Genomic DNA, 23203 nt, shown 5'->3' on the forward strand with positions numbered 1-23203 from the left:
CGCCGCGTCTGCGATTTTCGCTTTGCTCAGCTCTGTCCGCCGCGTCTGCGGTTTTCGCTTTGCTCAGCTCTGTCCGCCGCTTCTGCGGTTTTCGCTTTGCTCTGCTCTGTCAGCCGCGTCTGCGGTTTTCGCTTTGCTCTACTCTGTCCGCCCCGCGTCTGCGGTTATCGCTTTGCTCGGCTCTGTCCGCCGCGTCTGCGGTTTTCGCTTTGCTCGGCTCTGTCCGCCGCGTCTGCGGTTTTCGCTTTGCTCAGCTCTGTCCGTCGCGTCTGCGGTTTTCGCTTTGCTCAGCTCTGTCCGCCGCGTCTGCGGTTTTCGCTTTGCTCTGCTCTGTCCGCCGCGTCTGCGGTTTTCGCTTTGCTCTGCTCTGTCCGCCGCGCGTCTGCGGTTTTCGCTTTGCTCAGCTCTGTCCGCCGCGTCTGCGGTTTTCTCTTTGCTCAGCTCTGTCCGCCGCGTCTGCGGTTTTCGCTTTGCTCAGCTCTGTCCGCCGCGTCTGCGGTTTTCGATTTGCTCAGCTCTGTCCGCCGCCTCTGCGGTTTTCGCTTTGCTCAGCTCTGTCCGCCGCGTCTGCGGTTTTCGCTTTGCTCAGCTCTGTCCGCCGCGTCTGCGGTTTTCGCTTTGCTCAGCTCTGTCCGCTGCGTCTGCGGTTTTCGCTTTGCTCTGCTCTGTCCGTCGCGTCTGCGGTTTTCGCTTTGCTCAGCTCTGTCCGCCGCGTCTGCGGTTTTCGCTTTGCTCTGCTCTGTCCGCCGCGTCTGCGGTTTTCGCTTTGCTCTGCTCTGTCTACCCCGCGTCTGCGGTTTTCGTTTTGCTCAGCTCTGTCCTCCGCGTCTGCGGTTTTCGCTTTGTTCAGCTCTGTCCGCCGCGTCTGCGGTTTTCGCTTTGCTCAGCTCTGTCCGCCGCGTCTGCGGTTTTCGCTTTGCTCAGCTCTGTCCGCCGCGTCTGCGGTTTTCGCTTTGCTCAGCTCTGTCCGCCGCGTCTGCGGTTTTCGCTTTGCTCAGCTCTGTCCACCGCGTCTGCGGTTTTCGCTTTGCTCAGCTCTGTCCGCCGCGTCTGCGGTTTTCGCTTTGCTCAGCTCTGTCCGCCGCGTCTGCGGTTTTCGCTTTGCTCAGCTCTGTTGGCTGCGTCTGCGGTTTTCGCTTTGCTCAGCTCTGTCCGCCGCGTCTGCGGTTTTCGCTCTGCTCAGCTCTGTCCGCCGCGTCTGCGGTTTTCGCTTTGCTCAGCTCTGTCCGCCGCGTCTGCGGTTTTCGCTTTGCTCAGCTCTGTCCGCCGCGTCTGCGGTTTTCACTTTGCTCAGCTCTGTCCGCCGCGTCTGCGGTTTTCGCTTTGCTCAGCTCTGTCCGCCGCGTCTGCGGTTTTCGCTTTGCTCAGCTCTGTCCGCCGCGTCTGCGGTTTTCGCTTTGCTCAGCTCTGTCTACCGCGTTTGCGGTTTCGAATTTGTCTCCCAGTCTGTACTGGACCCTACCCAGCCTGTGCTCTAGTCTGCCTGTTCCTGTATTCCCCGGTGTGGGTCAACAGCCGTGTCCGGAGTCTGACCTGGAGTAGACCCTGGTTCCTCTGCTCGGTTCCTCCCTGGTGCACTGGCATCGTATGCCGTCGTGCGACCTTGGTCGGAACGGGCAGATACTTAGTTACGCCCCTCCAGGCACTCTCCGGTTCATGGCACAGTGGAATCACTACATAAACACGCACACGCCAGTCAGTCCGGGCGTGTGCATTACAGAGGCATATCTAAAGAAGATTATAATGCAGTCTGCAGATCCTGTAGGGCACGTATCAGGTTAGCTAAAGCTGACAATGAATTAAGGCTTGCAAGAGATGTCAAAAGCAATAAAAAAGGATTTTGGGGGTATGTCAAAAGTAAAAGAAAAGTCAAAGATGCTATAGGATTTTTACAGGATGAAAATGGAGAAATGGTAAGAGAGGATGTTGAGAAGGCCGAACTTTTTAATTCCTATATTGCATCTGTTTTCTCTCAGAAAGAAAATGTAACATCAACTGATCTTCACTGTTCTTTTAAAGGAATAGAGGAATCCAAGTTATCTGTAAACAGAAAGATTGTGAGGGAATATTTAGCTAACATAAATGAGTTCAAGTCTCTAGGTCCAGATGAATTACACCCCAGAGTACTGAAGGAGATCGTAGAAGAAATTTTAGAACCACTCTCCATAATCTTTGAAAATTCTTGGAGAACAGGAGAAGTCCCAGAAGACTGGAGAAGAGCAAATGTTCTTCCTATCTTCAAAATTATAGGCCGGTGAGTCTGACTTCTATACCAGGAAAGATCTTTGAACAAATTATTAAACAACATGTATGTAAGTACATGGATAAGAATGAAGTGATTAACCAGAGTCAGCATGGGTTTGTAACTAACAAGTCATGTCAGATTAACTTAATTTCCTTCTATGACAGAATCACTGACTGGGTGGATCAGGGAAATGCTGTAGATATAGTATATCTTGACTTCAGCAAAGCATTTGACAAAGTATCTCACACCATCCTTATTGAAAAAATGACCAAGTATGCAATGGACCAGGCAACTGTTAGGTGGATTCATAACTGGCTTAGTTATCGGACTCAAAGGGTGGTTGTAAATGGCTTCACATCCAGATGGATGAATGTCTCAAGTGGGGTACCACAGGGCTCCGTTCTGGGACCTGTATTGTTCAACATCTTTATCAATGATTTAGATGAAGGAATTGAGGATAAACTGATTAAATTTGCTGATGACACAAAGCTAGGAGGGATAGCTAATACTAGAGAAGAGAGAGAGAGGATTCAAAAAGACCTAAATAAACTGGAGCAGTGGGCAGCAACCAACAGAATGGTTTTTAACAGGGAAAAATGCAAAGTACTACATCTGGGCAATAAAAATGAAAAAAGCATATACAGAATGGAAGGAATAGAGCTAAGCAACAGTACATGTGAAAAAGACTTAGGTATACTAATAGATCATGGGCTGAACATGAGTCAACAGTGTGATGCAGCAGCAAAAAAGGCAAATACAATTCTGGGATGTATTAACAGAAGCATACAGTCTAGATCACGTGAAGTCATTATCGGTCTTTACTCCTCTTTGGTCAGACCTCATCTGGAATACTGTGTACAGTTTTGGGCACCACATTTTAAAAAAGACATAGACAAACTGAAGCAAGTTCAGAGAAGAGCGACCAGAATGGTGACTGGTCTGCAAACGATGTCCTATGAGGAACGGTTGCAGGATTTGGGAATGTTTAGCTTGCAAAAAAGAAGACTGAGAGGAGACTTAATAGCTGTCTACAAATATGTCAAGGGCTGTCACATTGTAGAAGGTTCATCTTTATTATCATTTGCACAAGGAAAGACTAGAAGCAATGGGATGAAACTAAATGGGAGGAGACACAGATTAGATATTAGAAAAAACTTTTTGACAGTTAGGGTGATTAATGAGTGGAACAGGCTGCCACGAGAGGTGGTGAGTTCCCCTTCAATGGACGTCTTCAAACAGAGGCTGGACAGACATCTGTCTGAGATGATCTAGTGAATCCTGCTTTGAGCAGGGGGTTGGACCAGATGACCCAGGAGGTCCCTTCCAACTCTACCATTCTATGATTCTATGATTCTATGATTCTATGAAGGCAAGGAAGGAATTGGGGAGGGGGGGGTGATTCCTGCTAGGGCCCTGAAATCATAAAACAGGCAGGAGAGTCTGACGCATGGTGACGGAGAGGTTGTAGGGGCAGATAGGGGGTGTTGTCACGTGCGAGCACGTGTGCATGCTGGCTTGTGTGTGAGAGTGCGCTACCTAGGTGTGGCGCGCTGCAGACAGTCAAACGGATTGTTCCCTTTCATTAAAAGTTAATCCCCGGCTGCAGGCTATTAGAAAGCAACTATCCGCGCTCTACTCACCCTACCCGGGTCTACCAGTGAGTCTCGCCTCTGCTCCCGTCCTGTGTCAATGGCCGTGAAGCTGACGTTCCGTCGACAGCGCTGCAGCCGATCAGTGAGCTCAGCGGCTCTGAGTGGGGCGTTGTGTCTACAAGACCTTTTAAGGAAGTCAGCAAAAAAATTGAAGAGAAGGGAAAGCACAAAAGGACCTGGTCTTGCTGAACACTGGAAAGGGCATCCGGCAGCCAGACTTCAAAGTAGAAAAGCAGCAAGTGAGAGGCTTGTCTCTGCCCATGGCCACACCACCATAAACACGCCCGATCTTGTCTGATCTTGGAAGCTAAGCTGCGTTGGGCCTGGTTGGTACTTGGATGGGAGACTGCCTGGGAATACCAGGTGCTGTAGGCTTTTGCTTTTTCCTTCCTTCCACCAGCAGGGGGCACTCTCTTCTATGCCTTTTTTCCATTCCCTTTCACAAGTGCACACATTCTTTCTCTTTTCTTTTTTTCATTTGCTTTCTCTCTTGCGCTATTTCATCTCTGCAAAATACCAGCATCCTTCTGATCACCGTGGGCCTCCAGCATTGTTGCTTCTTTACTTTTAATACTAGGCTCCTTTTCACCAGGACCAGCGTCTCCCGGGTGGCTGGAGGCAACAACCGGTAACCCCAAGCAGAAGACTTTTGCAGGCAACACGACTCTCCCCCCTGAAGAGCAGCTCAAAGTCACTGGCAACCATCTCACCCTCTTCCTTCATTCACCCCTGGACGTCTCGCTCCGCCCCCAAGTTACGGGTCCAGCTTGCTCTTTCTGTCACATTACCGCGATGAAGTGTTTAGCCTGCAGGAGAACCTGCGCCGAGCCATTTTTGAAGACACCTGATGCGGCGGGTGAATCACTGCTAAACAAACCACACCTGTAGGGACGGCACAGACTTTGCATGGACCCTTTGGAGCCTGCCCCGTCACTGCCAGATTGCTCGCCACCAAGCGATCCTGAGAAAGGCTTGCCGGGCGATGGATCGGTCAGCTTCTACTGGCCATACCACCTTGGATACGCCCGATCTCATCTGATCTCGGAAGCAAAGCAAGGCTGGGCTCAGACAGTACTTGGATGGGAGACCTCCTGGGAACTCTGGGTGCTGTAGACCATTTTGATGACGTTTTTACCTACTGCCCAGCTCGGTTAGCATGGAACGGTGCCTTGCCGGACACCGACCTTAAGTAACTTAGATGATGGAAGCCCCAAGGCCTCTGAGCCTGTTGGCAGCTAAGTACGCTACCCCGCCGCCCTTCACGCAGGCCTGACACCGAGCTCCATGCCACGGCTAGGAGTGCTTATTGACTCCGCAGCTCGTTGTGTGGAAATGATGGCGTTAAAAGCACTCAGGGCCGTGAAGGGGCCAGGCTTTCAGCAGGTGCCCAGGGAAGGTTTTGGATGCCGGCCGCCTAGCGAGGGCCAGCAGAAGTAACATGTTTCTCTGCAAAGAAGCTTGTGTAACCAAGCCAGACGGCTGACAAAGAGCTAACCTCAGTGCAAGGAAGGCAAGGAAGGTGCGGAAGGAATTGGGGAGGGGGGGGTGATTCCTGCTAGGCCCCTGAAATCATAAAACAGGCAGGAGAGTCTGACGCATGGTGACGGAGAGGTTGTAGGGGCAGATAGGGGGTGTTGTCACGTGCGAGCACGTGTGCATGCTGGCTTGTGTGTGAGAGTGCGCTTCCTAGGTGTGGCGCGCTGCAGACAGTCAAAGGGATTGTTCCCTTTCATTAAAAGTTAATCCCCGGCTGCAAGCTATTAGAAAGCAACTAACCGCGCTCTACTCACCCTACCCGGGTCTACCGGTGAGTCTCGCCTCTGCTCCCGGCCTGTGGCATTGGCCGTGAAGCTGACGTTCCGTCGACAGCGCTGCAGCCGATCAGTGAGCTCAGCGGCTCTGAGTGGGGCGTTGTGTCTACAAGACCTTTTAAGGAAGCCAGCAAAAAAATTGAAGAGAAGGGAAAGCACAAAAGGACCTGGTCTTGCTGAGCACTGGAAAGGGCAGCCGGCAGCCAGACGTCATAGTAGAAAAGCAGCAAGTGAGAGGCTTGTCTCTGCCTATGGCCACACCACCCTGAACACACCCGCTCTCATCTGATCTTGGAAGCTAAGCAGGGTTGGGCCTGGTTAGTACTTGCATGGGAGACTGTAAAATAATACTCTTCCTGTATTATTTTTTTCTACTGAGGACTTCTCAAAGTATCAATATCACGATATTCTTATAAAAAAATGTATCTATTTATTCTTGGATTGTCCATTAAAAAGAATCAGATTGCAGCAGGTACATACAATAATTAGTTATAAAGTAATTGTCCATTTGTCCATAATTAGCTTAATTGTTGAGATTCACCCATCTTTCCTTGGATCCTGGCTGGTAAATCATGTCTTTGTCCAGCATGTGTCCAGGCCTACATGTCATCTGCTTCTCAGCATGGAGATTCTGTGTCTTGTGGGGTGGGCAGAGCAAGAGAGCCCCCCCTTTCTGTACCATGGGCTTTTATAGCCAGTCGTATGGCACACCTGTTCTACATATGGTAGTTGATATGGAATAACGTCTCAGTCTCCCAAAGGATGAGTGCACACACTATCTCTGCAGATTAGAGAAAGTTTTATTGTAGCCACAAGAGCTCTGATCAATATTAGAACAGAACTGCCTCCATTGTATTGGGGCACAATTCTTATAGTATAAATTGTGGGTTGTACATAGTAGGTGGGAAATAGGAAGATTATAACATAACCAATCATCTTACAATATAAACAACTAGCATCCAATCATTAGTAATCAGGCGATTACATAAAATGCTTACCTATGTACTTATATAATTACTTGATGCAATGTACCTGTTTTGTTGGTCAATGTGCTTTCCCTAGATCAACCTGACCTCAAAAGGGCATTTTGACAAAGATAAGCAACCCCTGCAAATTCCACAGTGGCTTGGGTAAACTTTACATCTTTGCTTAGAGATTATTGATTAATCTTATTATAATTTAGTTGTTTAAGCAGCATATTTTACTACATTGGTTTATAGGAGTGTTAAAGGGTTATATTAAAAGGGATTAATTGATATGGTATACTAATTTTCCTATCATTTTCCTCTCTCTGATAATAATATTATCACTTGTCACTTACACCTCTACATCAAAGTAATAGTATCTTCTGCCCTCTCTCCGAAAAGGAGGGGGAGGAGCAATTAGAGGTATTTCAGAATTTTCATTTGCCGGAAGGAGATGAACGTTTAAGACGTTCTTGGGTCTTCGGATTTTGTTTATGGCCCACTTACATAATTTTATGAGCAATATGATGATGAAAGCAAACAGACAAATTTGTAGGAACATGTGACCTACACCGACAATCCATCCTCCTATACCTTTAAACCAGTTAGCAGGTTTCAACCATTGTAACCAACTGCTAAAAATGGTTTCATCATCATGGGAATGTTCTTCTCTGAATCTTTCTTTTAATTCCATGGCTTTGGCGATGTGTTTATCTACTCTGACTGAAAAATTGGCATCTACATAGTTGCAACAGGCAGGACCGATTATCTGACACATACCTCCTTGACTGGCCGTTAAATAGTCCAATACTATAGTATGTTGATTTAGTACTTTTGCATGAAACCGAGTTTGATTGTTTAGTATTAGGATGGCATCGAATACTTCATCTGTGACATTATCAAGCAATTCTGCTAATTGTTCAATGTTATGAGAATTGTGGATAGCCAATCCTGTAATTGTGAGAGTGAGTCCAAACTTTGTGTACCATGGAGTGTGTATCAAAGGCTGGGTTTTAGCTCTTCTCTTCTGCATCATATGTCTTGGTATCTGATCAAGGTCTATCTCATCATGGGCGATGGTCCATGTAGCTAGGGTCAATCTTGCTAGGGTACATGTACCAACGCCATCATAAGGTAGAAATTTGTAAGCAAAAGTTCCACAAACATAATACATATTTTCTGGAAGAATGATATGTTCTCCACCTAAATGGGATAGTAACCTATAAGAAATTTCAGATGCATACCATATCAGGGGTTGTAACCTCGGGGACGGGCACCAGGGGTGTCTTAGTATTCCTCTTACTGTTTGATTGCATGTATTCGTATCTTCATTATATCCTGAACTATTTATTAAATCATGCAACAAACCTGATGTTCCTTCGGTTAATTCGTATACTAGGCCCCCGAATAGAGTAGATCCTTCATTATTTTCTGATGTATAGGGGACATGACTTGGTAGAAATATAACCTGTAATGATTCTAGATTAACAGGTATGGATCCCAACTCATTATTTGTAATATTAATTCTATTACATCGTATGCTGGTAGATCCTGGACCACATACAGCTATGCTGTGGGGTGTAATGAGGGATAGATCTCGAATCGCTACCCACCATGGTGGAGCTGTCCATCCTGCTATTGGAAGGGACACACGAGTGTTGTTATATCGTGAAGCACTTAGATTTGTGGGGAATGTGAAAGTTTCTTCCAATGACAGGATAAGTTCCTCCATTGGTACAGGAGTAGCTAAGAAAGGCATAGATTTTGAGGATATTGGTGAATGAGTGTGTAACGGGTCTGGGAGGCGGAACCTCTGAGCTACTATACAAGGGGGCGGTCCTTGTAAGGGAGCGGGTGGCGACCAGGGTAGACGGGCAGGCAGTCACAGCAGGTGACTGGGACAGTCTCTGAATGAACGGACAGGAGGTCACGGCAAGTGACCGGGGCAGTCTCTGGATGAACGGGCAGGAGGTCACGGCAAGTGACCGGGGCAGTCTCTGGATGAACGGGCAGGAGGTCACAGCAAGTGACCGGGGCAGTCTCTGGATGAACGGGCAGGAGGTCACGGCAAGTGACCGGGGCAGTCTCTGGGTAAAGGATTGGTACGACCTGTGGCGGCAGATGATAGACGTGAGCTCCCAGGTGAGAAGGCGAGAGTCTCTGGATAATCGGGTGGTCACAGCATGTGACGGCGGAGCCTCCAGGAAGACCAACAGACAGGTAGCAGATGAGCGCTCCCAGGTGAGCGGGCAGGAGTCTCTGGACAGGCGGGTGGTCACAGCATGTGACGGCAGAGCCTCCTGGTAGGCTAGCAGACAGACAGCAGATGAGCGCTCCCAGGTGAGCGGGCAAGCTGGTCCTTAGACAGACTGACAGGAGTTGGAAGGCAGACCTTCGGACCTCAGGCTAGCAGGCAGGTAGCAGGATAACAGGCAGGAATTAGACAGCAGACTGGCAGGAATCTGGCAGGTATCTGGCAGGTAACTGGAAACGGGACCTGAGGGCTGAAGCAGAGTATTGAACAGTGCTACAACATTGCTCGGGCACCTCCATTTTGGAGGAGGTGCCTTTTATATGGGAGGTCCTCCGGCAATTGGCCGGGGACTCCTTAGGATGGCGCGCGCGGTCCCTTTAAGAGAGGGGGAGCGCGCGCGCGCCCTAAGCACACTGCCGGGGAAGGAGCGCGTGCCGGAAGCAGCGGGGAGAGAAGCGCTGGAGGACGCCGCGCCAGGAGCGGGGAGGTGAGAGGGACGGCGTCTCTGCCTAAAACGGGGCAGAGACGCCGATGCTACAGTACCCCCCCCTTTAGGCCCCCTCTTTTTTTGGTCAGAAAGAAATTTCTCAAGGAGAAGCGGGGCGTTGATGTTCTCCCTGGGTTCCCAAGTTCTCTCCTCAGGACCAAACCCCTTCCAATCTACCAGAAATAAGGTTTTTCCTCTTACCCTCTTGGAGGCCAGAATACTCTCTACCTCAAAGATGTCATCAGCGGAAACCGGAGCAGGAGGGGCACCTGGATTTTTGGAAAAAAAGTTAAAGACAACGGGTTTGAGGAGAGATACGTGGAAGGAGTTGGGGATCAGTAGGGTGGCCGGGAGTTTTAATTTGTAGGCCACAGGGTTAATTTGCCTGAGGACTTCGAAGGGGCCGATGAATCGAGGACCCAACTTGTAGGAGGGTACTTTGAGCCGCACATGTTTGGATGAGAGCCAAACCTTGTCTCCCGGACGGAATTGGGGCGGATCCAGACGTCTCTTATCAGCATATCTCTTCATCCGCTCAGAGGAGAGAAGAAGAGCGGACCTGGTGCTCTCCCAAATAGTAGAAAATTCGCTGACAAGAGACTCCGCAGCAGGGTTGTCCACAGAAACGGAGACAGGAAGTGGAATCCGGGGATGTTGGCCACCGACTATAAAGAACGGGGATTTGGAAGAGGACTCGCTCTCATGGTTGTTATAAGAGAACTCGGCCCATGGTAGGAGATCCACCCAGTCCGAGTGGTGAGCATCAACGAAGTGCCGGAGGTAGCTGGACAAGATCTGATTGATCCGCTCCACTTGACCATTGGACTGAGGGTGGTAAGCGGAGGAGAAATCCAGGGTAATGTCCAGCAGCTTACATGTGGCTCTCCAGAAGCGAGAGGTGAACTGAACCCCACGATCCGACACGATGTGGAGGGGCAGACCATGGAGACGGAAGATGTGGCGGATAAAGTCTTTAGCCAGCTCGGGTGCAGACGGAAGACCAGGCAGGGGAATGAAGTGGGCCATCTTAGAAAAACGGTCAGCGACAACCCAAATGACAGTACAACCGGCAGAAACTGGAAGGTCGGTGATAAAGTCCATAGCGATGTGTTGCCAAGGAGCAGCAGGTACGGGAAGGGGCAGGAGATGGCCGGCAGGTAGATGTCGGGGAACTTTGTTACGGGCACAGGATGAACAGGCCGCGACGAAGTCTACCACGTCCTTACGCAGGGTAGGCCACCAGTAATGCCGGGTAATAAGTTGGAAGGTCTTCTTTTGGCCAGCATGGCCAGCTAGTTTAGAAGAATGTCCCCAGTGAAGAACCCTCTCCCGATCTGGCACAGCTACGAACGTCTTACCGGGTGGAAGACGAGTCAGATCCAAGGGGGCCACATTCATCACCTTGGAGGAGTCGATGATGTGCGTAGGTTCCTCCTCTTGATCGGAGGACAGGAAGGACCGGGACAAGGCATCAGCTTTGACGTTCTTGTCCGCAGGACGGAAATGAAGAATGAAGTCGAAGCGGGCAAAAAACAACGACCACCGGGCCTGGCGAGGATTGAGTCTCTGGGCATTTTGGAGATATGCCAGGTTTTTGTGATCCGTGTAGATAATTACCGGGTAGAGAGCCCCTTCAAGCAGATAGCGCCACTCTCCCAGTGCCAATTTGATGGCTAGCAATTCCCGGTCTCCAATGGAGTAGTTGCGCTCCGACGAGGAGAAGATTTTGGAGAAGAAGCCGCACGTTACCATTCTCCCGGTAGAAGACTTCTGGGTGAGCACCGCTCCGGCTCCGGAGGAGGAGGCATCAACCTCCAGGTAGAATTGTTTATTACAGTCCGGACGGTGCAGGACGGGAGCAGAGGCGAAGGCTTTCTTTAGGGAAAGGAAGGCCTCCTCGGCTTCAGGCGACCATGTCCTGGGGTTAGCCCCCTTACGGGTAAGTGCAGATATGGGAGCAGTCCGAGACGAGAAGTGTGGGATGAAAAGACGATAATAATTAGCGAAGCCCAGGAATCGCTGTATCGCCTTCAAACCTTCAGGACGAGGCCATTTTAGAACGGAAGAGAGCTTCTCGGGATCCATTTGCAGACCTGTTTGGGAGATGACATAGCCCAAGAACGGAAGGGAGGTCTGATCGAAGAGGCACTTCTCGTATTTGGCGTAAAGGTGGTTCTGCCGAAGCCTAAGCAGGACCTGACGAACATCCCTCCGGTGTGTGGGGAGATCCGGAGAGAAGACCAAGATATCGTCCAGGTATACCACTACGCAGGAGTACAGGAGGTCACGGAAGATGTCGTTGACTAGTTCCTGAAAGACCGCGGGAGCATTACAGAGACCGAAGGGCATCACAAGGTACTCGTAGTGACCGTCCCGGGTATTGAATGCCGTCTTCCACTCGTCTCCTTGACGGATACGGACCAGATTATACGCTCCTCGTAGATCCAGCTTGGAGAAGATCCTGGCGCCCTTGAGACGGTCAAACAATTCGGAGATGAGTGGCAGGGGATATTTGTTTTTTACCGTGATGAGATTGCGTCCTCTGTAGTCAATACAGGGACGTAGCGAGCCGTCTTTCTTTTTGACAAAGAAGAATCCGGCTCCAGCCGGGGAGGTAGATTTTTGGATAAATCCCCTAGCCAGATTCTCTTCAATGTACTCAGACATGGCTCGGGTCTCGGCTGCAGACAACGGATAGATACGCCCACGGGGAGGAGTGGTGCCAGGTACCAGGTCGATCGGGCAATCGTATGGCCTATGGGGTGGCAACGTCTCAGCTTCCTTCTTACCAAAGACGTCCGCATAGGGCCAGTAGGGAGCCGGGAGACCAGGTAAGTTAGCTGGAGTAGGCTGAGGGCGAAGTGGACGGACCGGGACCAGGCAGGTCCTATGGCAGTCAGGACCCCATCGGAGTACTTCACCGGACCGCCAGTTCAATACGGTTTCATATGTCTGGAGCCAAGGTAGACCTAGCAACAGGGAGTGAGAAAGTCCGGACAGCACATGGAATGAGATCTCCTCAGAGTGCAGCATTCCCACCTGCAGGGTTATGGGTTCGGTGACGAGCAGGATGGTCTCCGAGAGAAGTCTTCCATCCACGGAGGCGACTGACAATGGTTCAGCCAGGGACTTGGTGGGAATATGGTATCTCTCTACCAGAGACTGGGAGATGAGGTTTCCAACAGCTCCAGAATCCAGATGGGCGAGTTCAAAGAGACAGTTTTCTCCCCAAGCAATAGAGACCGGTAAGGTCAGAGACGGAGAGGGCTTACTTTTGTCTAGGACGACCTCTCCGAGTGGTCCTAGACACTGGCGTTTCCCGGCTTTTCCGGGCAGGAACGGATGAAGTGCTTCATACTGCCACAATAGAAACAGCTTCCCTCGGCTCGGCGAGATTCTTGGCGAGAACCGACCGTCTTGGTCTGGTCGACCTGCATAGGCTCAGGAGAGTGTAGCTGAGGAGAGACGGAGGGAGTGACGGGTTTCTGAAAAGTAGGAGCTAGACGTGGAAACCTCCTCTCACGGTGACCTCTTTGGCACGCTCCTGGAACCGCAGGTCAATCCGGATGGCAAGAGTTATTAGGTCATCGAGAGTGGTAGGAATGTCCCGACCGGCAAGTTCATCTTTAATACGGCCGGACAGACCCTCCCAGAAGACGGAAACCAGAGCGTCATTATCCCAGGCCAGCTCTGAGGCAAGGGTACGGAACCGTATGGCATATTGGCCCACGGTGAGACTTCCCTGACGGAGGCGTAGCAGAGATGATGCGGATGAGGTCTTCGGTCCGGGTTCGTCGAAGACTTTCCGGAAAGCCGTGAGAAAGGCAGGCAAGTCGGACACCAGGGGGTCTCCTCTCTCCCATAGAGGATTTAGCCAGGCCAGGGCCTCTCCGGTGAGATGGGACATGATGAAGGCAATTTTGGCCCGGTCGGAGTTAAACTGGTGAGACAGGAGTTCAAAGTGCAGGGTGCACTGATTTATGAAGCCCCGAGCCTGGGCGGAGTCGCCTCCGAAACGAGGAGGTGCAGAAAGCCGGGGTCTGGGGTAGGATACCATGTTATTAGTGGGCAGTGGAGCTGCCGGATTGCGAGTAATGGCACTGGCGGTGGTTGCAGGCAGAGCAGTCAGAGTGTCCAGGCGAGAATTGACATTCCGCAGGTGACCCAGGATGGACTCCTGTTGGGACCTCTGACGGGACAGTTCATGACACAGGTCCGAGAGCGAGGGAGCTTGGGTGCCACCGGGTTCCGGTGCCCGAGCAAACTGTAACGGATCTGGGAGGCGGAACTTCTGAGCTACTATACAAGGGGGCGGTCATTGTAAGGGAGCGGGTGGCGACCAGGGAAGACGGGCAGGCAGTCACAGCAGGTGACTGGGACAGTCTCTGAATGAACGGACAGGAGGTCACGGCAAGTGACCGGGGCAGTCTCTGGATGAACGGGCAGGAGGTCACGGCAAGTGACCGGGGCAGTCTCTGGGTAAAGGATTGGTACGACCTGTGGCGGCAGATGATAGACGTGAGCTCCCAGGTGAGCAGGCGAGAGTCTCTGGATAATCGGGTGGTCACAGCATGTGACGGCGGAGCCTCCAGGAAGACCAACAGACAGGTAGCAGATGAGCGCTCCCAGGTGAGCGGGCAGGAGTCTCTGGACAGGCGGGTGGTCACAGCACGTGACGGCAGAGCCTCCTGGTAGGCTAGCAGACAGGCAGCAGATGAGCGCTCCCAGGTGAGCGGGCAAGCTGGTCCTTAGACAGACTGACAGGAGTTGGAAGGCAGACCTTCGGACCTCAGGCTAGCAGGCAGGTAGCAGGATAACAGGCAGGAATTAGACAGCAGACTGGCAGGAATCTGGCAGGTATCTGGCAGGTAACTGGAAACGGGACCTGAGGGCTGAAGCAGAGTAGTGAACAGTGCTACAACATTGCTCGGGCACCTCCATTTTGGAGGAGGTGCCTTTTATATGGGAGGTCCTCCGGCAATTGGCCGGGGACTCCTTAGGACGGCGCGCGCGGTCCCTTTAAGAGAGGGGGAGCGCGCGCGCGCCCTAAGCACACTGCCGGGGAAGGAGCGCGTGCCGGAAGCAGCGGGGAGAGAAGCGCTGGAGGACGCCGCGCCAGGAGCGGGGAGGTGAGAGGGACGGCGTCTCTGCCTAGAACGGGGCAGAGACGCCGATGCTACAGAGTGCATATCCAACAATCTTTAGTTCCTGTGCGCTTGGCTATAGTGTCATGCATATTTAACAATTTATTGTCCCACGGCTCTTGTAGGTGATCATGTAACTCCCGTTTACCTCGAAGGAATTCTCTATCATCAAAACACCAAACTATGCACCGGGCTTCATAACCATTAGGTTTACAATAGTACTCTATACAGTCATGAACATCTGGGATACCTCTTTTCTTCCTCCCTCCCAAGAATGGATCTAGAGGTATTATTGGATTATCAGTATCTGTGGACGTAGAACATTCACTTAAACTGTGTAAACACACCATTATCACCAAAAGACTACATAGGCCTATCACCGCTCCCCAGAGTCTTTTGCTCGCATGTGGTTCATATAACTGCTCATAGAGTGACATCTTCTTCTTTGTTTTATCCTCTTCACGCGATGGAAGAACAGCGCTGGAATAATCTTCAGCTGTTACAGCAGCGACTTAGGTGGCAGCCTGAGAGAAGCGTATTTCTGCTTTGTCTCAGACCACAAAAACTTACTTAGGGGTGCAGCTCAGGGTGTGTGGTACAGATGATGTCAGCTGGATCTTCTTTATCTGGCGCAGATGAAGATGTCGTCTCGGCAGTGGGTTGCACTCTTTTGCAGTGAGATGCGTGGATCCACGTCCCTCTTCCTTCTACCTTAACGCTGGTAGGGGTTGTCAACAGGACTTGGTATGGACCTTCCCACCGTTCTGTAAGGGAACCAGATCTCAAGAATTTACGTACCAACACGTAGTCTCCTGGCTGCACCTCGTGACAGGACAAAGTGACTTGTGGTTGCTGTAGATGTACACTCTGGGCAATGTCTTTTAGTTGTTTTTGCAAGCGTAAGACGTAGTCCACATTCAAGGTATTCTGAGCAGCCTGGGCAGTTTCTGGGGGTGAAAGTGGGTGATTAGGTATCTTGCCATACAGAATCTCAAAAGGTGATAACTGTAAAAGACCTCGTGGTGTTATTCTGATATCCATTAATACCAAAGGTAGGGCATCTGGCCACTTCATACCTGTTTCTTTACAACATTTTGCTAGTTTCTCTTTTATGGTTCGGTTATACCTTTCCACTTTCCCACTAGCTTGTCGGTGATAAGGAGTATGCAATTGTTGTTTTACTCCTATCATTGAACATACTTTTTGGAACACTTTACCTGTAAATGCAGGACCTTGATCACTAGATATTACCTGTGGAATACCATATCTACACACAAATTCCTTACATATCTTTGAAGCAGTTATTTCTGCTGTCTGTGAGGCTGTTGGATAAGCCTCTACCCACCCTGAGAATTGATCAACACATACCAAGACATATTGCAATCTACCAACTTTAGGTAGTTGAATGTAATCAATCTGCAGAATTTGGAAAGGACCCGTGGTTGATGGGAGGTGAGAAGGTGGGGCTTTCACAGCTCCTCCAGCATTTTGCTGGAGACATGTTTGACAAGACAAACATTTTCTTTTTGCAATAACTGTGAAACCTGGTGCACACCAGTACGTATATACCAAATTTTGCATCGCGGTTTTACCTCCATGGGTTAAACCATGTGCAGCATCTGCTAACGCTGTCAGCAGAGATTTTGCGGCCACTGGTTTACCTTCACCGTTTCTCCAGAGGCCTTCTGAATCCTGGGTGCATCCTATGTCCTTCCATCGGGCCTTTTCCTGAGGAGAACAATTATTTTGCATTGTTTACAGTTTTTCCCAATTTGGGATTTCAATCAGATTCATCATATGGGTGTTTAAAACTTTGCTTGCTGCCGTTTTTGCACCTGCATCAGCTCTGTTGTTTCCTTTTGCTACTGGATCTTGTCCAGTGGTATGAGCCTGACACTTGATGACAGCAATCTCCTTTGGGAGATTCACTGCATCAAGTAACTGAGCAATTTCTCCTGAGTGGCTTATTGGAGAACCACTAGCAGTGAGAAAATTTCTCATTTTCCATATTGTACCAAAATCATGTATTACACCAAATGCGTACCTTGAGTCTGAATAAATGTTAACACGTTGTCCTTCTGCTAGCTGGCATGCTTTTGTGAGTGCAATTAGTTCTGCTCTTTGTGCTGAGTGTGGTGTTCCTAATGCTTCAGCATGGACCACATTGTGGTCATCCACTACTGCAAACCCAGAATTCAATTCTCCTGTGTCTGTTTGCCTGTGGCAACTTCCATCAACGTAAAACACCAGATCTGGGTTTTGCAGCGGTTCTTCTTGTAAATCTGCCCTAGGCAGTGTCAATGTTTGCGTGTGAAGTACACAATCATGTTCATCAGGGCATGCCATTCTGTCAAACTCACTGTCTGTGTCAAATTCACCAGTCTCACCATTCACTCCCTCTCTCTGAGACAAGAGTGTCTCATATGGTAGTAAAGTAGCAGGGTTCAACTGGGAACATCTGCGTAAAGTGATGTGACTTGGCTGTAAGAGTGTCACTTCCCATCTGGTAAGTCTGGCCTGGGTGACATGCTTGGTCCTCTGGCAGTTGAGCAGTGCATACACAGAGTGGGGGACCCATACAATCAAGGAGTGCATGAGAACCAGGTCTGCAGATTTCTCCACAGAAAATGCTGCTGCTGCAACGGCCTTAAGACAAGCATGCATTCCTCGTGCAACCGGGTCTAGTTCTGAGCTGTAGTAGGCAATTGGTCTGTTAGCATAATTATGACGTTGAGTCAATACAGCTTGAGCATGCCCTTGTACTTCATGGCAAAAAAGATGAAAAGGGAGAGCATAATTGGGTAAACCAAGAGCAGGGGCAGAGATCAAGGCTTCCTTCAGTTCTACAAAAGCAGTTTGAACTTCCTCTGTATACTCAAAAGGTTCTGGGACAGTATCTTTGGTAAGGGCATACAGTGGTGTGGAATATAAAGAAAAACAAGGAATCCACTGTCTACTGTATCCAACCATCCCTAAAAACTGTCTCATCTGTTTCTTGTTATAGGGAATGGTCATATGTTTAATGGCCATTACTCTTTCTGTCAAGAGATGTCTTAGTCCTTTTGTCAAACAGTGTCCAATGTATACTACCTTAGTCTGGCACAGTTGCAACTTGGCAAGTGCTGCTTTGTGTCCGTTTTCTGCTAGAAAGCACAGAAGGGCTTCTGTATCTTCCAGACTCTCATCTTTTGAAACAGAACACAGCAACAGGTCATCCACATACTGAATCAAGATGGATCCGCATGGGAGCACTAGATCTGCCAGGTTGTTACTGAGTGCTTGACTGAAGATGGTAGGTGAGTTTAGAAAACCTTGTGGCAACCGAGTCCATGTATACTGCTGTCCTCTGTAAGTAAAGGCAAAAAGGTACTGGGAGTCAGGGTGAATGGGGATGGAGAAGAAAGCGGAACACAGATCTATGACAGAAAAATAAGAACTATTTGCTGGGATCTGCATTAAGATAGTAGCTGGATTTGGAACGACTGGGTGTAATGGTACAACCACTTCATTTATGGTCCTTAGATCTTGAACCATCCTCCACTGTCCCTTACTACCAGGTTTCTTGATGGGGAAAATAGGACTGTTACATGGACTCTGAATTTTCTTCAACACACCTTGTATCAAGAGTGATTTAATAGTTGGGGCTATGCCAACTTCAGCTTCTGGTTTTAATGGGTATTGAGGTTTACAGGGGAGGATACAGTGAGGTTTTAAGTCAATTTGTACAGGTTGGACATGATTCATGTTACCAACCTCAGTAGAATCAGCATTCCACAATTTAGGTGGGACCTTTGTCAACATTGATTCTACCGCAGGATCCAATATTTTGGAGACCAATATGGTATCTGGACTCATGTACAATAAATTCACTGCATCCTCCGTATGACCCTTGGGTACCTGTAAATGTACTCCATCCGGGGTACAAAATATGGTACAATTCAGTTTACATAGCAGGTCCCGTCCCAGGAGGCTTATCGGGGCATCTGCTGACAACAGAAAAGAATGTTCAGTTGTAATGGGACCTATAGTAACCCTAGTTGGATCTGAAATAGAAAGAAAATTAGGTTTTCCTGTGACTCCAACCGTTTTCAATTTTTCTCCTGTTTTGGGAAGGAATGAGTTATCATTAATTAGAGACACTGAAGCACCTGTGTCAATGAGAAAAGGTACAGTTTCTCCTGCCACTTCACAGTGTAAAACTGGTTCTCTAGAGGAAAAGGAAGAAGTGTTTAAAGGCATTAAAGGGTTAACCATATATTGCACAGTTTCACTATCATCTAGTCAACTCTGTTTATCTTCTTCCTGCTTTTGTTGTTTCTTTGGTTTCTTGCAATACCTGGCAATGTGACCCTTCCCATTGCAATTGAAACACCTAAAATCCTTCCCTTTTGAGTTGTCATCCTTGTTAGCAGTGCCTGTGGTTTTCAGAGTTCTCTCTGTAGCAGATATTTGTAACTGCATTAATCTTTCTTCCTTTTTCTTTTGTGCCCCCTCTAGATTTTTCTCGTGATGATATAAATCAGCTAACACACTATCCATAGTTAAAGTTTTCCAATGAGGCATCTGAGTGGTTAATCTGCTTTTTAACACCTTAGTTAACCCATCAACAAATGTTTGGATAAGAATTATAGCTACTTCAGGAACTTCAAATAGACTTTTTTCACCACTCTGATCTTTCACCAACTGACTGAATCTGTGATAATACTCTCTTACTGATTCAGTTGACCCTTGTTGTATATTGCTTATAGTATTCCAATCAGGGGTTTGCTTAAACATTTCCTTATAATTGTGACGAATTTTATCCCACTGATTTTGTACCTCATCAATTTTGAACTCTGGATTAGGTCCAGTATATTGAGTATTTTTAAGTAATTCTACAACCTCTGCAGGTGTAAATTCAGTATGCAAGATTTGTAGAATATCTTGACCATATAGTTGATGTGTATGAAAGATCTTATCTAACATTTCCCAAGATCTTCTGGGATTTTTCCTATATTCACCCACTTGCTTATTTATCTCAAACAAATGAGTGCAAGTGTAAGGTTTTCTCATCTTCCATGACTGGTTACCTGGGCCTGTGATTTCTTGCATGGGGTACATTTGAGCAGGGGGATTGCTTTGTAGGCGCCTTCTACCTTCAGTTATAATGTTATCTGTGCTTACATTGGTATAATTTTTATCTATTATTGGTGTTTTGTCAGAATATTCTTCCAATTCCCTATTTGGGTATAATTCTTCTCTTACTACAGTGGTCCTAGCAAGTGTTCCTTCATGCACCTTCTCATCTATACTAGCACCAGATGATGATGGGCCTGTTTTTATAAAACCAGTATCTGTGATCATGGATAAAGGTGCATCGGGACCTATTGGGGCAGAAGCTTGCAATGGGGAAGGTGTGGTTACGGATGCATAAGGCTGAGCTGCTTGTGCAACTCTGGCAGCCCGGGCTTGGTCTATCAGGCTCTGGGCCATGCAGGCTATCATTTGTTCATCATCACAATCCATCATATTTAATAATTTTGGTTTACTAGAATAATATGATGGTGGGGCAAGAGGCATAAGAGGAGTCACGGATACTGGATTAGTGGTAGATGCAGCTACTTCTAACCAAGAACAGTACATTTTCTGTTCTTCCTCACTGATACAGCAAGGTGATATAGTCTTTAATAGAGTAATATCTAATGTGCCTTCGATTGGTAGATCAGGCAAAACAGATCTCCATCTAGTCCATATATTGAATGCTGGTTGCCCATATGTATCAATCATATAAATCATTGGACTCCCTTCTGAGTATTGTACACATTTAATTTCCTTCTGTGGGGTTTTGCCGGGTTTAGCACAATTGCTATGGACATTCCCCATTTCCTCTTTGGAGTTATTTTATTACAGGAAATAAATGTGGGTCTCGTCAGACCAACTTATGAGTTAACAATATTCAGTGTAAATATATATATATATGAATGATACTAAGTTTCTTATCACTTTTCAAACTTATTTTTCTAAACTAAGTTATTAGTTCAAACAATTAATGACAATAACCGTATGTCTATTTGTAATTTTTATCTGGTTATTCCAATATGTTTGCTCAGAGTGCTGTGCAATATTAATACCACTGTCCCGTCTCATTAGCTTGTGCTTGTGAAACGTTCACTGAACAGGAGAAACTGGCAGTGAGTGTGAGTGATATATTGATTAGGTAAACAATAGTATATTACACAGCTCTCTCAGGAAACAGACCAGAAAAATCAGCAATATTTACATGACAGTAAAACTTTATAACATTGAAATAAACTCTAATACCTTACGTACATTTACTATATACCCTTTGGGAGAGTGGATAAAATAAAGGCTAAAATAAATACCTCAGACGCTACTGGACAGGAACAAGAAGTTACTGACAGCCCAAAGTGGATGACCACCCAAACAACAGGGAATTCTCACCTGCAGCGCGCTTTTGTAGTAGTGATCCACCTGTCCAGCCAGCATACAGCTTGCAATTCTCCCGTCCAAAGTAGCGGCGTGAGGTCCCGGGTTTCGGCACCAACTGATATGGAATAACGTCTCAGTCTCCCAAAGGATGAGTGCACACACTATCTCTGCAGATTAAAGAAAGTTTTATTGTAGCCACAAGAGCTCTGATCAATATTAGAACAGAACTGCCTCCATTGTATTGGGGCACAATTCTTATAGTATAAATTGTGGGTTGTACATAGTAGGTGGGACATAGGAAGATTATAACATAACCAATCATCTTACAATATAAACAACTAGCATCGAATCATTAGTAATCAGGCGATTACATAAAATACTTACCTATGTACTTATATAATTACTTGATGCAATGTACCTGTTTTGTTGGTCAATGTGCTTTCCCTAGATCAACCTGACCTCAAAAGGGCATTTTGACTAAGATAAGCAACCCCTGCAAATTCCACAGTGGCTTGGGTAAACTTTACATCTTTGCTTAGAGATTATTAATTAATCTTATTATAATTTAGTTGTTTAAGCAGCATATTTTACTACATTGGTTTATAGGAGTGTTAAAGGGTTATATTAAAAGGGATTAATTGATATGGTATACTAATTTTCCTATCAGTAGTGAACCAAAAATACACACACAACTAGCGCATGTCAACTAGACACGATGGCTGAGGCATAGAACTCAGAAAAATGATTATCGATTAACATTCCAAATGAATTTCCATAATTAACCATTTAACATTTCCCCCTTTTTTGAGAATAAAAGGACTTTAACTGAAAAATCTCAAAAGAAGATACATTCATCAATCATTTTTTCTTTCCTTCTTCCTTGGCAATATCATTAAATTTCCATAATAATAATAATAGTAATAATAGTGTCAATATCGGATTATTGTTATATAATGATGTGAATTGATGTTATGGTAAGCCGCGACTAATATTCATTTAATATGTATAATTATACTTCCCTATATCTAAATTGAAGCAATCGCGGGTTCAATCGTCATCATCTGAAGTCATCGGGTCGTCGTCTCGTCTTCTTCTTGGTTCTTTTATAACACAGTCTTTAGATGAAAACTCCTTTGAAATAAATTACAGCATGTAGATATTGTACAGTCCATAATTGTGTTCATTATTGTTCAGTCCATAAACTGTACTCTTTATTAGAAAGATCATGTGTGTCAGTTGATAAGAAAACAAAGTCCATGGATGAAATGTAGCTTTAATATCTGTGCAGTGTCACCTGGACTTACGTCTTTGGAATCTTCCGTGTGTCCGCACTGGTCTCGTATCACTTTTGGAACAGATGTGAAGTCTTTGGTCAGTAAAGCAAGGGTTAACTTGACACTTTCCTGCTTTATATAGCACCATAACCAGTACTCAGTCCTTTATATACAGGACACATATGCCAGGTATTACCTGTTCACCAGCTTTCATTGAAGCGTTGCAGATGATAAGAAACCAGTGGAACGTGATGAAACTTGAACACAACACAGTACATATAGGATCATCGTCCTCTGCCGTCCTGGTGATCAGTGGTGTGAATTGTATTGTATGTAATGGACACAGTCTATTATAACACTCAGCATTCACACCTGTTACCTTCTGAGACGTCCGGATATCAGTTGCTTCTTCTTGTAACTTTTGGGAATCTCTTTGATTTATAAAAATTAAAAATCTTTATTAAGATAGAATTCATAATTGCGATGTCTTGATTGAAGTCTTCATTCCCTAATCTGATACCAAATCTGGCAGTTTTTCCTAACCTATAATATCACAGCGTACCATAGCAATCAGTAATATCCATCTAATTATTATCAAAATATTAAAATAAATTATGTTTGGAATAATAAACAATAATAGATAATAATTCATTATCAATCAAGTTCTCCATATGATAGAACATTTTTATGTCATAGGTGTAATTACCTTTTCCAACCCATAGGTGTCAGTGTATTTTGAAAAAACAAGTTTTTATATCTTTATTAAACCAATAATATCAAAGAATGTATACTCCTGAACCAAAATGAATAAATATATGAATGTATGAATGAATGAATGAATGAATGAATAAATGAATGAATGAATTGTTGTGTTTACTCAGAAAATGTAAACATTTTTTTCCTTAGCAATATATATTTAATGAAGCAATACTCTTGTATTAG

At 46.8% G+C, this 23203-nt stretch overlaps 1 non-coding gene and 1 pseudogene across 1 annotated transcript; both read left to right on the top strand.

Moving 5' to 3' along the window:
* The first annotated feature begins 4153 nt into the window (after window positions 1–4153).
* LOC141269842 (5S ribosomal RNA) lies at window positions 4154–4272 on the top strand (annotated as a pseudogene).
* A 621-nt stretch (window positions 4273–4893) lies between these two features.
* LOC141266924 (5S ribosomal RNA) lies at window positions 4894–5013 on the top strand. Its single transcript, XR_012320943.1, has one exon. It is a non-coding gene; the product is annotated as a 5S ribosomal RNA (ribosomal RNA).
* Window positions 5014–23203: the final 18190 nt, after the last annotated feature.

The sequence above is a fragment of the Phyllobates terribilis genome, unplaced genomic scaffold, assembly GCF_046119375.1.
Source record: "Phyllobates terribilis strain yellow unplaced genomic scaffold, ASM4611937v1 Scaffold_4__5_contigs__length_816908805, whole genome shotgun sequence".
Classification (NCBI taxonomy): Eukaryota; Metazoa; Chordata; class Amphibia; order Anura; family Dendrobatidae; genus Phyllobates; species Phyllobates terribilis.